Raw genomic sequence first — 15,246 nt, 5'->3', positions numbered from 1 at the left:
AGGCATTTTAATGTATGTGATCCCTTGAGTTTATATTTACTATAAATTTTCCAAAATATCATCTTGAAAAAAATGAGGAGAGAGGTAGAGAAGCAGAGCAGGGATAAAGGAGACAGAAGAAATTTAATCATTGGAATCATTAATCACAGAATCAATATCTTTTGGGGTCTGTTGGTGATGTCCTCTATATGCTATTAAGACTTCTCTGATGATAAATACGGTAAAGAATCTGCCTGCAATGAGGGAGACCCAGGTTTGACCCCTGGGTTGGGAAGAACCCCTAGAGAAGGGAATGGCAGCCCACTCCAGTATTCTTGCCTAGAGAATTTCATGGACTGAGGAGCCTGGTGGGCTCCAGTCCATGGGGTCGCAAAGAGTTGGACTGAGCAACTAACACTTTCACTTTCCATATGTTATTAGGTCCCTTACTAGAAAATTCAATACCTTTCTCAGAATACATTAACTGTCTCTGTACCACTCATAATCAAAAAGTTTAATAGTATTTATCAATATCAATATATATATATAATTACATATATGTTAAATCCATGAATCAAACATAAAAACCACTTTCATTATGTCATAATCCCACTTTGTATACAAGCATCATTGATTGCACTTTGCTTTATTACAGATATCACATATTTTACAAATTGAAGGTCTGTGAAGAGCCCTGAATTAAGCAAGCCTATCAATGCCATTTTTCCAATGTCATTTACTCACTTCATGTCTCTGTGTCACATTTTGTTAATTCTTGCAATATTTCAAACATTTTCATTATTATTATATTTGCTATATGACTAAAACATTTTACACTGTGCAGAGAAATCCAGGGTAATTTATTTTCCTAAATTTATATAAATTCATTTAGCTTCAGTGCAATGATCAATCTGTGTATAAAACTGCTTTAGAAAAATACATCTAAAACATATACTAGCATACAATATCTGGGAGCTTGACTGATTTAGGCTGGTTTTAGCTAATCTTTGCTGGACTTACTCGTGTGTCTGCATTTTGGCTTCTCATATGTTCTCTAACTCCTGGAACCAGCAGGTGAGCACAGGCAAGCCTTTTTCATGGCAACCGGAATATCACATAATGCCAAGCAAAATCACTCAAATTGTCTACATTTTCAACCTAAGCTACAAATCTGCACACTATCACTTTCACCTTGTTCTTGTGGCCAAAGCAATTCTCATGGTTGATCCTGGCATCAAAGGCATAAAGCACTGAGAAACTGGCATTTCCCCTTCCCTGGAAGTGAGTAAAAGTATTACAGGAGAGGAAAGCAGAGAGAGAAAATAGCAGCTTTACTCACAGAGGACCAATATGTCATGTCTGAACAGAAAAACTGTTCTCAAGAATAGAAAACAAAGAGAGAGTGTTGGTGGTGTGAGTAATAGTAGACTCAGGATATTTGATTGCCTCTGATATTTGTGTTGCTGCTGCTAAGTCACTTCAGTCGTGTCTGACTCTGTGTGACCCCATAGACGGCAGCCCACCAGGCTCCCCCGTCCCTGGGATTCTCCAGGCAAGAACACTGGAGTGGGTTGCCATTTCCTTCTCCAATGCCTGAAAGTGAAAAGTGAAAGTGAAGTTGCTCAGTCGTGTCCGACTCTTAGTGACCCCATGGACTGCAGCCTACCGGGCTCCTCCGTCCATGGGATTCTCCAGGCAAGAGTACGGGAGTGGGTTGCCATTGCCTTCTCTGGATATTTGTGTTATATGTACATATATGTGGTTATATCATTTATTCTTTTCAGACACATTTAACATCATACATCAAATGGGGTGTTTTGAATGTTTAAAATGCAAGTAATTAGAATAAAAGCATCAAGACTCAAGAATGACTATATAAATGGCAATGGGCAGACCATACATATATAACTGTAGCTATAACTATATATATATAACTCTGACCCACAACTCACGGCAGCCAGTAGCTAGTCCAGAAAGCCAAACCACTACCTATGTATGCCGCAATCTATGCCAGAGAACCTGTACCTGGTCAATAACTATCAGTCTCTCTTAGTTTTGCCCTCCTCTTCCCTTTGTTCCCACTTCCAACCAGTGAAAGACTATATATTGTACTGACTAATCACAATGGGTGACCTGCCTCCAGTTAGTCCACCTCTAGCTTTTCCATGCCAACAGCTTTCAATCAGGGCACACCGGAAGCCTTCCCCTTTTTTCTACTGTAGAGTTTTCACAATGCCCTGGCTGCCTCTTGATTTTGTCAAATGCAGGTGATGGTGGTTGACTCTCTTATAAGCTCTATGAACATATAGCCTTGCTTATTACTTGGGTGGTCTTCTTTCCACCAGCACTATATATATATATATATATATATTATCAAGACAGTCCCTTACCTCCTCCCCCTTTGGAAATCAGCAGTTTGCTCTCTGTAAGTGTCTTAGTGTCTCTCTGTTCTGTTTTGTTCACTTTGTTTTTCAGATTCAACATATCAGTAGGATCCTATGGTATTTGTCTTTCTCTTTGACTGATTTCTCTTAAGAAAATATCCTTTGGGTCCATCCGCATTGTCACAAATGCCAAGATATTACTCTTTCATGGCTGAGTAATATTCCATTGAACATGTACATCGCATCTTCATTAACCATTCATCTATCAATGGACATTTAGGTTGCTAAGTTGTCCCTGGCTACTCTGAATAAAGTTTCAATGAATTTAGCAGTGTACATATTTTTCAAATTAATGGTTCTGCTTCCCAGAATTAGAATTATGTGATTGTGTGTTAGTTGTATTTTTACTCTCTGAGGGGTCTCCATCTGTTTTCCCAATGGCTGCACCAATTTACATTTCCACCACAGGGCATGGGGCCTCCCTTTTTTCACATCCTCTCCAATACTTGCAATTTCTTGTCTTTTTGATGACAGCCATGATGACAGGTGTGAGATGATATCTCATTGTGGTTTTGATTTGCATTTCCTTGATGTTGAGCGATGCTGAGCATTTTTACAGGCATCTGTTGGCCATTTGTATGATTTCTTAGGACAAATGTCGGTTCAGGTTTGCTGCCCAGTTTTTAACCAGACTGTTTTTCTCATATTGAGTTATATGATTTCTTCATGTAATATGGATATTAACTCCCCACTGGATATTTGCAAATATCTTTTCCCATTTAGTAGTTTGCCTTTTTGTTTTGTTGATGTCCTTAATTGTACAAAAGTATTTCAGATTGATGTAGTCTATGAGCCATATACTTTAAAGGAGCAGCAAGCATTCTCCTGCATAGGAAAATCTAAGTTTAAAAATAGTTTTGCACCTTTAAAGAACAACAGATGAGAGTTATGCAAACATATGATGAAATGGGAGTTTTAAATAGCATGTTACCTTCTAATATGTTATTCAGAATAAGTCTCTCCTCTCATTCAATCAGACTTCACTGCAATTATACATTCTTGTGATTAAGTGGTTCTCTTAAATGGTTATAATACTTCAGTGACTTGGGAAATTTGATGTTTTCTTTACTCCCAAGTGTTAAGTCATTTACTGATGATACCATCCAAAATATAGTCAGTTCATGGAATATTTTCTCTGACATGTTTTAAGTGTAGACTATATGAAATGAATGATTTTCTCCAGATTTTTCATATTCTTTCATAACTGACCAGTTAGTGCACCATGCACCACAAGCACTAAAATAACAAGAGAGTTTAATATGTAATACCTTTCACTAATATGAAATAATTTCTTATGAAATTCTCATGTCATATAGGAACATGTTGACATTGAGTCTGACACAGTAATAGAGATAGGATAGATTTCTTTTTCTGTGCCATTATATGTGCTAACATTTATGAAATTGTTAACTGTTTTTGTTTTCCTTGTCCATACTTACAGATTTTACTTGCAAAAAAGTTTTCCTTGGGTAATTATTTCTACTCTTTTAGTCTCATTTGGAATTCATTGTTTCTGTAAGTTTCTTGAATTTGTAAGCCTTAAAGAGACACAGTGACTTATAAATACCCCATTACAGGTTTAATAGAAATAGTCTATTTTGCACTTCAGTAGCACATTATTTCAGACTATTTCTGCATAACTTCTTAGAAATACAATTTGGTTAAAATATTTTCTTGTGAAAAAGATACATATTTATTAAAATTTTTCTCATTTTGTTTGTGTCCCTCCTGGAATCAAATATAACACAGAACAGCTATCTGTGTTATGTTAATTGCAATTTATGTGATGAAACATTTTAAAAGCTGTGACTGAAAAAATAATATATCAGTCAGTCAGTCAGTTCAGTCGCTCAGTCGTGTCCGACTCTTTGCGAACCCATGAATCGCAGCACGCCAGGCCTCCCTATTCATCACCAACTCCCGGAGTTTACTCAAACCCACGTCCACCGAGTTGGTGATGCCATCCAACCATCTCATCCTCTGTCGTCCCCTCCTCCTCCTGCCCTCAATCCCTCCCAGCATCAGGGTCTTTTCCAATGAGTCAGCTCTTCGCATGAGGTGGCCAAAGTACTGGAGTTTCAGCTTCAGCATCAGTCCTTCCAATGAGCACCCAGGACTTATCTCCTTTAGGATGGACTGGTTGGATCTCCTTGCAGTCCAAGGGACCCTCAAGAGTCTTCTCCAACACTACAGTTCAAACGCATCAGTTTTCGGCACTCAGCTTTCTTTATAGTCCAACTCTCACATTCATACATGACCACTGGAAAAAAACATAGCCTTGACCAGTTGGACCTTTGTTGGCAAAGTAATGTCTCTGCTTTTTAATATGCTATCTAGGTTTGTCATAACTTTCCTTCCAAGGAGTAAGCATCTTTTAATTTCATGGCTGCAATCACCATCTGCAGTGATTTTGGAGCCCAAAAAATTAAAGTCTGACACTGTTTCCACTGTCTCCCCATCTATTTCCCATGAAGCAATGGTAATATATATTAGAGAACAAATGTGCTTTCAGAATTCAGTTTCAAAGATTACAAAAAAAGTAGATTTTTATATTATAACCAATGATTTAATACTACAAAGTATTATAGTAATATACAACCTAAACCTTAGAATTTGTCCCCTTAATTTTTCTCCTTTTAATTAGTTACATTTTTAAAATTAAGAATGATTCCATAATGCTTAAACATATGTAAGGTACTTAAAATAGTACCAAGTTTGTGTTGATGCTCTATAAATGCTTGCTAGTTCTATTAATGTTAGCACTACTCTTATTAAGGATTATTTAGGAGAAATTCAGAATAAATCTTCACTAGGTATAAATTATAATATCATCAAGATTCATATATTATAACATTAGATGGAAAAGAAAGATGTTTGTGGCATATAAAATTGTTCCATCTACCCACTTACAGGGAAATAAAAAAAAACAACTTCATAACTATAATAATAAGACTAAATCCTTAATCACACTGGCAGTGGTTACTGTGTATTTAATTTTCCATGGTTGCTCCATGTTTTATCAATCTCTTCAGAACTAAGTTCTCATTTGAAAGTGAAATGATTCAAGTTGAGGGTATATTATTGGTTTGTACTCATCTATAGTTATAGGCTAGAAAATCTTACAAGAAAAGCAATCTTTTAGTAAAGAACAAGGGATATGATGTGCCTTGATGCCATAACTGATGACCTTGAAATTATTCTCCTTTTGTTTATCTGCTTGTGTTTTGAAGTGCTTGTTAGTAACTGAGGAACAGATGCTCCGGAACATGTTGGGTACTTTTATAAACATTTCCATTGGAAGGAAAATGCTGCAAACTCTGAGTGCAATCACTGTAATCATTTGAATGCCTATCCCAGTACTCTGTGAAAGTAAGGGAGTTTATTAAAGCATACATATCCCAGTGAAAACAGGGTAGTGTAATGGATAGCAAATTTTGAAAATGCCATTTATAGTCTCCATGCCACTAAATTAGAAACAAATTTCCTAGAGCCTCAAGGAGAAAAGTGAGCATATGGCTAATACTGAGTTCCTTCATCTCAGTAAAATCTTTGTAAATAGTATTTGAGCAGTCTAATTTACTGCCTTAGTCTTTCATCCCTCTTTCCTACAAGATAGGATATAAACATTTCAAAGTAAATGAGACTGAATATTAATTTGGCCTTCTTCTATGGTATTACTGTACCCAGGTTTTAATTCAATGCTAGAATCTGTTAATTACTTTATGCATACATCAAATGATCAGTCCTTTAAAAGGAAAGGTACTCTTTTATATGTTACCATGGTATTGTTTACCTTACATGTTTAGTATAAAAGGTGAGACAATGAGGAACCTGAGAATTGTGAAGTAGCAGACAATATAGGAATTAATATAACATGAAAGTTAAGGCATAATACTACTAAAAGGATGGGCTAGAAAAATTATGTATAATTTTCTAGATAGGCAAATTGAGCCTTATGAGACAATATTATAAAATGTTTGGTTAGCAGGTATAATGTTATTTAGGTTCCTGGAAGTAGCTTAAAAATCCTCCTAGGAGGAAATTATTTCCAGTAAAAGTATGAAAATAATAGTGAGGAATTGCTCCAAGTTAGTGATTCATTCAGCTATTCTGGCAACACTGCATAAGCAGTAGGTTATGTATGTGTTTGGCTAAATAATGCAAGAAACGTGGGATACTAAGTAGGAGGGAAAAATAGGACAGGAGAAATACTGTAAGAAGATTCCGGGAGACAAAAAGTACCCAATTTAATAACTGAAGCAAATATGGTAACCAGCCTTGATAGTTTATCCACTAATTAAAGCACTCAGCTCTCAAATAGAATACAATAGCAAATTTAACTAGAATGGACTGATTAAACTTTTGACACAAATAAACCTATAGCCACTAAACTGGATACTGTGAGATGGCAATAAAAGATTACATACCAAAGCTTAATTTTAATATCACATCTTATTTTTGTCTTTGTAAGGAGGTAGAACTTTCAGTTATGACCATGTGAGATGTCTTGACAACTTCTTTCCCCAACAAATAGCTATAAAACTAGGAAAAAATATGAAATAACAACTATTTTGTTCTAGTATTTGGCCAGAGGCATAAACCAAATTAAGAAACATTTATACTTAAAAAAAATTGCTGAACTGTGAGTAAGAACTGTGGGAATCTGTGGCACTTGGCCTGAAGCTGCATACATTTTTTTTTTCCCCTTACACTCATGCTTTTCTTGGTTAGAAGGAGACTTTTTTCCAGGATGAGGATAAATGGGCAGCTTCTCTGCTTTGTTTAGAGGGAATTCATTTGATTTGGAGCAGTGAGTACCGCCAATACCCAGTATCATAATCAGGGTATGTGACTCTTCAGAGGCAACACAGATACAAGCTCTTTCTATTAATCTGAAATTGTGGTCATGGTTAGAGAAAGAATATCTCTGGCTGTGGTTTTGCACTTGTGCGATAGACAAGGGAGAGGACTCAACCTGTTGACGCATTTTTGGTATACTTTGTGGCTGTACACATATGCCTGTGAAGTCGCTCAGTCGTGTCCGACTCTTTGTGACCCTATGGACTGTAGCCTACCAGGTTCCTCCATCCATAGGGTTTTTCAGGCAAGAGTACTGGAGTGGGTTGCCATCATAGAAGGCACTAAAGAACACAGAAAGAAGAAATATCCAGTGATGACTTAAAAGTGATTTGAACATTAAATTTGATCTCCATGCAAATACAGATCTATTGACAGAGTTGGAAGGATTATTGCCTAGATTGCCTACAGCTTCTATGTAGTCATTGCCTGATTACTACATCATATGGAAATAAGGAAAAAAACATATTAAAGTTAGCCTTAAATATAAAAATAAGCATTATTTGCTTACACACTGAGGAAACCAGAATTGAAAGAGACACGTGTACCCCAATGTTCATCACAGCACTGTTTATAATAACCAGGGCATGGAAGCAACCTAGATGTCCATCAGCAGAATGGATAAGAAAGCCGTGGTACATATACACAAGGGAATATTACTCAGCCATTAAAAAGAATACATTTGAATCAGTTCTAATGAGATGGATAAAACTGGAGCCCATTACACAGAGTGAAGTAAGCCAGAAAGATAAACACCAATACAGTATACTAACACACATACATGGAATTTAGAAAGATGGTAATGATAACCCTATATGCGAGACAGCAAAAGAGACGCAGATATATAGAACAGTCTTTTGGACTCTGTGGGAGAAGGCAAGAGTAGGATGATTTGAGAGAATAGCATTGAAACATGTATATTACCATATGTGAAACAGATCACCAGTCTAGGTTTGATGCATGAGACAGGATGCTCAGGGCTGGTGCACTGGGATGACCCTGAGGGATGGGATGGGGAGGAAGGTGGAAGGGGGGCTCAGGATGGGGAACACATGTACACCTGTGGCTGATTCATGTCAATGTATGGTAACATCACTACAATATTATAAGGTAATTAGCCTCCAATTAAAATAAATAAATTTTTAAAAAAATTAAATAAATATTTATGAAATTAAAAGATGCTTGATCCTTGGAAGAAAAGTTATGACCAACTTAGACAGCATATCAAAAAGCATAGACATTACTTTGCGTCTGTCAAGTCAAAGCTATGGTTTTTACCATAGTCATATAAAGCTGAGTGCCAAAGAATTGATGCTTTTGGACTGTGGTGTTGAAGACTCTTGAGAGTGCCTTGGACTTCAAGGAGATCCAACCAGTCCATCCTAAAGGAAATCAGTCCTGAATATACATTGGAAGGACTGATGCTGAAACTGAAACTCCAATACTTTGGCCACCTGATGTGAAGAGCTGACTCTGATGCTGGGAAAGACTGAAGGCAGGAGGAGAAGGGGATGACAGAGGATGAGACAATTGGATGGCATCACAGACTCAATGGACATGAGTTTGAGAAAACTCTGGAAGTTGGTGATGGACAGGGAGGCCTGGCATGCTGCAGTCCATCCGGTTGCAGAGTCAGACACGACTGAGCAACTGAACTGAGCAAAGACATCAGTAACGTCCACTGCAAGGAAAATAGAATTCTTAGACTTAGTCTGGAAAAAACATTTTACAAAGGAACTAAAAAAGAAACAATAAACTGAAAGAAAAAGAAATCAATGAAAACACTTTGGCAGGGGGAAGATATCAGAATTGAGAGGGGATATTACCAAAATACTCAATTTTCAACTCAAAATATTATGAGATAAGGAAAAATATAGGAAATTGTGATCCATACTCAGCAAAATCAGAACCCTTTACAGAAATTACTCCTGTTTCTAGAGAATTATTTCACTTATTATAAATATGTCTGAAGAAAAAGAAAAGAATGTCTAAAGAAATAAATAAAAGTATGACAATAATAAATTAATAAATAAAGATTTGTTGGGCATTAAAAGAACCAAAGTGAAATTATCATATTAAAGAATATGATTCATATTTTTGAATCAGCTTAAGATTTGTGACATTATAATAATAATTGATAAACTCAAATATAAATCAATAAAAGTTGGCCAATTTGATGAACAGAGAGGCAAAAAAGGTTGAAGGAAAAAATGAGACCCTAATAGGCCAGTGATAAAACATCAAATATTCTAACATATGTGCAAATGGAATCCCAAAAAAGTGAGAGAAAGAAATGGTTAGAATTGGTAGAATTTTATGAAAATTTATTGATTGCTAATAAGCATGTGAATAGATGCTCGATATCATTAATCATTAAGAAAATTAAAACTAAAACTACAATGAGATACTTCTGTTACTATTAGAATGGTTATAATTTTTTAAAAAAGGGACAATACACTGTTGAAATATAGATGGTTCTGCATTTCACTCAACTTAAAGCCTTTCCATAAAAGGTTATCTTTTGCATTAAAAACAGTATTAATACATTTTCTATTTAGGCTCTCAGTCCAGGATTCAGATGAGCAGAAATCTAGTCTTTTCTGTGAGTTTTAGAATCTTTGTTTAAGTGCCTGGCATGCAATAGGGGATCAATAAATAAAGTAAACTAAAATACAAGTAGATACATAAATCAAAACCCTGAATTTATTGTTATGAGTATTAGAGACTAGGCCTTTGAACACCCTGGCTCAAGAGAACCATCTTGGTTCTCTGGCTTCCAAGCTGTACATCACATTTACTCCTCACAATGTGACTGCATGTATTTACTTGAGAAATTTGCAGGAATGTTACATTTGAATCACAGGACTCTGAATTTTCCTAAGAAAAAAATACATACAATGTATAACTTAAATTTTAGTTACTACATAATGCAACAAGTTACTGCAATAATTTGCTGTGTATGAAATGCAAAGCCTATTCTTAAATATCTATATATAGCCAAAGGTTTTATTTAAGGACATCAGAATGAAGCATATTAAATTACAAAACAAACAAAAAAATGTGACCAAATGCCATTTTTTTTTCAGTTTAGTCTACAGTCCTCACTTTTTGGGACTCCATTTGCAAGGATGTTAGAATATTTGATGTGCTGTCACTGGCCTATTAGGCCTTTTACTTTTTCCTTTAACCTTTTTTTGTCCTCAATGTTCATCAGATTGAACTTTTATTGATTTATATTTAAATTTATCAATTCTTGTTATAATGTCAGAAATCTGAATTTGATTTAAAAATATGAATCATATTCATTAGTTTTAAAATATCTGTATTGGCTTTTCCCCAACTATATCTTAAGTAAAAGGTTTTTTAAATATGTTCTATATATATATTATACATTAAGATTAAAATTTGAATACTTCAGTATAAAATAATTTTATTATATTAAAACTAATAAATATTTAAATTACTGAAAAATTACAGTATAAATATAAAGCTGCAAAAGAGGAAGCTTATCTCTCTAATATAAAGCTATAATTAGATATTCAGTCATACATATATTAAAATACTTTATGATCTTTCTGTAAATGAGAAAATAATTACTTTTTACATTATGCTCTAAGATGTCTTTACAAATTATAATATCTAGATTAGAAATTAAAACTAATACTTGTTCCGAGCCATTTGGCAAATTACAAATTCACAGACTTGCATTAATTCAGCTATGTACCTGTTTGGATAACTTATTGTTACATGCATGTTACTTTAAAAGACTAAAAGTTAAGAGTCAGAATATATAGAAATACAGTGACTACTCCAGAATCATTATTTCAGAAGAATGGATCTTTTGTTTCAAGAGTTCTAAAGAATATCAAATGTATCTGTATACCATTGCTGAATAATACCAAATTGTAAATAATTTTATGTAATTTCAGGCCTAAAATTATAAATTAGTAACTGTGCAAGAATTCTGAAAATTCAATGAGTAGACAATAAATTTAATATCACCACCATCATATTCAGTACATCAGGTGACATGGACGAAGCTTTAAATTTTGGTAATATGAAACGGTTATAAAGTCAGAAGTGTTCCAATCAGTTATATTCTTATGGGTTGTTACTCAGTTCAAGTTAATGGTTAAGCCTCTTCAAAATTAAAAAGAGACTTAAGTTGATGCACAAAGAGGCCAGTAGATATCTTTGGTTGGTTTTGAGTAGTCATATAATTTTAGTCCACACAGAGATAATTTTGAGAGTGTAAAGGATTGCTTTTCATGGTTTGGTGGACAAAAGGCATAGGCTAAACTGTTCTGATAAAACAGGATATAAATGTTTTATTAATGGATGTTATTTGAGAAGTGCTTCACAAGCCTCATAAAACAGATTTGTCTGTATTTTACAGAATCACCTTGGATGGTCATACTGAAAGATATTTCAGATTTTGTTCCAGATGACCACAACAAAGTGAATACTGCAGTAAGACAGTCACATGAATTTGTTGGCTTCTCAGTGCATATAAAAGTTGTCTGCGCTACACTATACTCTATTAAATGTATAATAATTTTATGTCTAAAAATGTACATATTATGATTTAACTTAAAATTCTTTATTGCTAAAAAATGCTAGCAACCATCTAAGCCTTCAAGTCATAATATTTTTGCAATGGTAATATCAAACATCACTGGCGACAGATCATTGCAACAAATACAGCAATAAAAAGTCTGCATTATTGCAAAGAATTAACAAAATATGAGAGAGACATGAAAGGAGTGAATGCTATCGGAAAAGCAGAACTGATAAACTTCTTTGACGCAGGATTGTCACAAACATCAACCGGTAAAAAATGTAAAATAAAATAAACTGTATCTATGAAGCACAGTACACCAAACCACAATAAAATGAGATATGCTTGCCATGTTTTGTACAGAGAATCTCTTTTTCTGGTTTATTTATGTATTGTTGACAAAAATTTGTAATTTACTTAAAGTGTAGAAAGTGATGACTTGATATATGTACACATTGTACAATGATTACCACAATCAAAGTAATACATCCTTCACCTCATATATTTGCTACCCGCCCCCCTTTGGAGAGAATGCTGAAGAATTATTTTCTTGGCAAATCTTAAGTTGACAATAATATATTATTAACTATAGTCACTATGTTGTATGTTAGATCCTAAGAACTTGATACAATTTTTTTTTAAATTTTGTTGATTCACCTTCAGGATGAAATTAGATTAATGTTAGTTGTTAATGTAGTGGTTAGATGAAGTGGTGCTTATCTTTTGACTGAGTAGTTATGAGTCATGGAATTTTTTTTTTTTTTAGCATTATGACATATTCAGTTAATTATTTACATTTGTTCTCCATTTCTAGTTTCTAGCAAATTTTCTCTTCTAGTACTAGTTTCTTTAATAATTACCATGGCCATTTTACAAGAAACTTTTAATGCTTTTTATCCAGTACAAGACTGATGGGAAAAATAAACTCTCTTGCGGATTGCCACTTTTTGTTATGCTTTCTTCCTAATTACTTGTAATAAATCCTATCTTTTGGGAGATAATAAATTAACAGCTTTCTTGGAAAAAAAATCACTGCTCATAAAATGAACATATTTGATTTTCCTTAATTTGACGGCAAAATTTATTTTTAGTTGAGTTAGATTCAGTCTTTTAACAATCTAGATGTAGAATTGAATGTCTGTATAACACAATGTATATTAGATTGTTTTTATATGTACATATCTATAAATCTTCTGTTGAAAATGTCTGTTAAAAATGTGTAAATGTACATATAGCTAAACGAATTCTGTGAGATGGTGATAGCAAATAAATTGTGAAAAAGCAAATCACCATATAATGAAGAAGAATCTTAAACTAGACCCCCAAAGCTCCAACCCATACTCTTTCCCAATCAGAGTCTCTTCCCTAGTCCTCCATGGAAATGATTATGTTGACTGCTGAATGGTTATATTGTCATTGCTTTGAAAGTTTATCTTTATATAAATGAAATTGTAAAGAATGTTTCTTATTTTTTTTTCTCCACTAAATATTGTCTTTATAATTTATATGTGTAATATAGTTGTTTTTTAAATTATGCTGTCTTGATTCAGTCTTGAAGCCCTGGCTAGAGGTTTGTTAAAAAAAGAACAGTAAAGTTGCTAGATTGGACTCATTACTTCATTACCCTAGGTGGCCCTGCCTGACAGCTTTCACTCATTCAGTTGTGTCCCACAAGTTGGGAACACCATACACTGCAACCTCTGTCCCTGGGATTCTCCAGGTAAGAATACTGGAGTGGGTAGCCATTCCCTTCTCCAGGGTATCTTCCCAACCCAGGCATCGAACCCCAGTCTACTGCATTGCAGGCAGATCCTTTACTATCTGAGCCACCAGAGAAGCCCCAGAGATTTAAATCAGCTTTAAAAGCAGCTGATTAAATCCACATCTTAATCACGTCCTTTGTTTTCCTTAAGGTAATCAGTCCTTAATATTCATTGGAAGGACTGAGGCTGAAACTGAAACTCCAATACTTTGGCCACCTGATGTGAAGAACTGACTCATCGGAAAAGACCCTGATGATGGGAAAGATTGAAGGCTGGAGGAGAAGGGGACAACAGAGGATGAATGGTTGGATGGCATCACCAACTCGATGGACATGAGTTTGAGTAAACTTTGCGAGTTGGTGACGGACAGGGAAACCTGGCATGCTGCAGTCAATGAGGTCACAAAGAGTTGGACACAACTGAGCGGTTGAACTGAACTGACTTGTCAGGCTCTCATACTTTGAACCACTGTGCTTACATTTTCATTTTCACATTTATAAATGATCAAGAAGTCTTCATTTTAATGTAGGTCGATATGGTTTTGTTTAAAGCTTCCTTTTCTATTTTATTAAAAAAAATATTTTCCTCAACCAAGGTTCATTAAAATGTTTTCATGAGTTATCTGCTAGAAATTTTATTATTTTAATTTTCAGATTCACATCTCTGGGCTACCAGAAATTGGTTTTTGTTTACTATACTATGCAAGGCAGGGTTTTATTTTCTCTTTTCTTTTTCCATGCTGAAACTCAAACAACCCAGGACCATTGTTGAAAGCACCCATCTTTTCTCTGTTTCTATGCAATGCTATCACTGTCATAAAGCAGGATTCCATATGCGGACTGTTTTATTTTTGGACTAATTATTGATTTAGTTGCTCATGTTCATGTTGCTGTCATAGTACTTCATTATAGTATCTTAAAATATGTTTTGACATCCAATAACATAAGTACATCAATATCCTTCTGCTTCACACTTCTCTTTATTGTCCTTGTCTATTTCTAGTTGCAAAAAAATATATAAATTGACTTGTCAATTTCTATGAAAACAACACTGGAATTCTACGCAATCAAGAGATAAGTTTGGACAGATCTGACATTTTTGCAATATCGAATATTAAAATCAAACTGCTTATATTAAATGTATTATGATCTATGTGAGTATTATTTTATATGGCTCAACCTAATAACTTTATTTATTTGGACCTGAAATTTCTCACATATTTCTCACAAAGACATCTCATATATTTCTTGCCTTGTTGCTCCAGTTACAGTTTCCAGGGCAAAGTTGAATAGAAGGGTTAACAGAGCCCATCCTAGTCCAGAGGCAAAACTTTCACAAATATTTCGCATTAATATGTTGCTTAGTGTAAGTTTTTCTATAAGTCTCCTTTATCAAATAGATGTTGAATATAATAAAATACCTTCTTCATATTTTGATCATTATGATCTTTTTTCTTCTAATTTGTTGATTATATTTTAGTAAATAACACGCATTCCTATAAGAAACTTAAGTTTATGAGATTGCATTATTATATTTATACAGCTAGAGATTGTTTTGCTACTATATTATTAAGGATTTTGCACTGATGTTCATCGTCTTAAATGTTATTCTGTGCTGTTTCTCACATTTGTTACTTAAAATTTCC

The sequence above is a fragment of the Cervus canadensis genome, chromosome 1, assembly GCF_019320065.1.
Source record: "Cervus canadensis isolate Bull #8, Minnesota chromosome 1, ASM1932006v1, whole genome shotgun sequence".
Taxonomy (NCBI): Eukaryota; Metazoa; Chordata; class Mammalia; order Artiodactyla; family Cervidae; genus Cervus; species Cervus canadensis.
The sequence above is the reverse complement of the archived record's forward strand: the minus strand, read 5'-3'. Positions refer to the sequence as shown.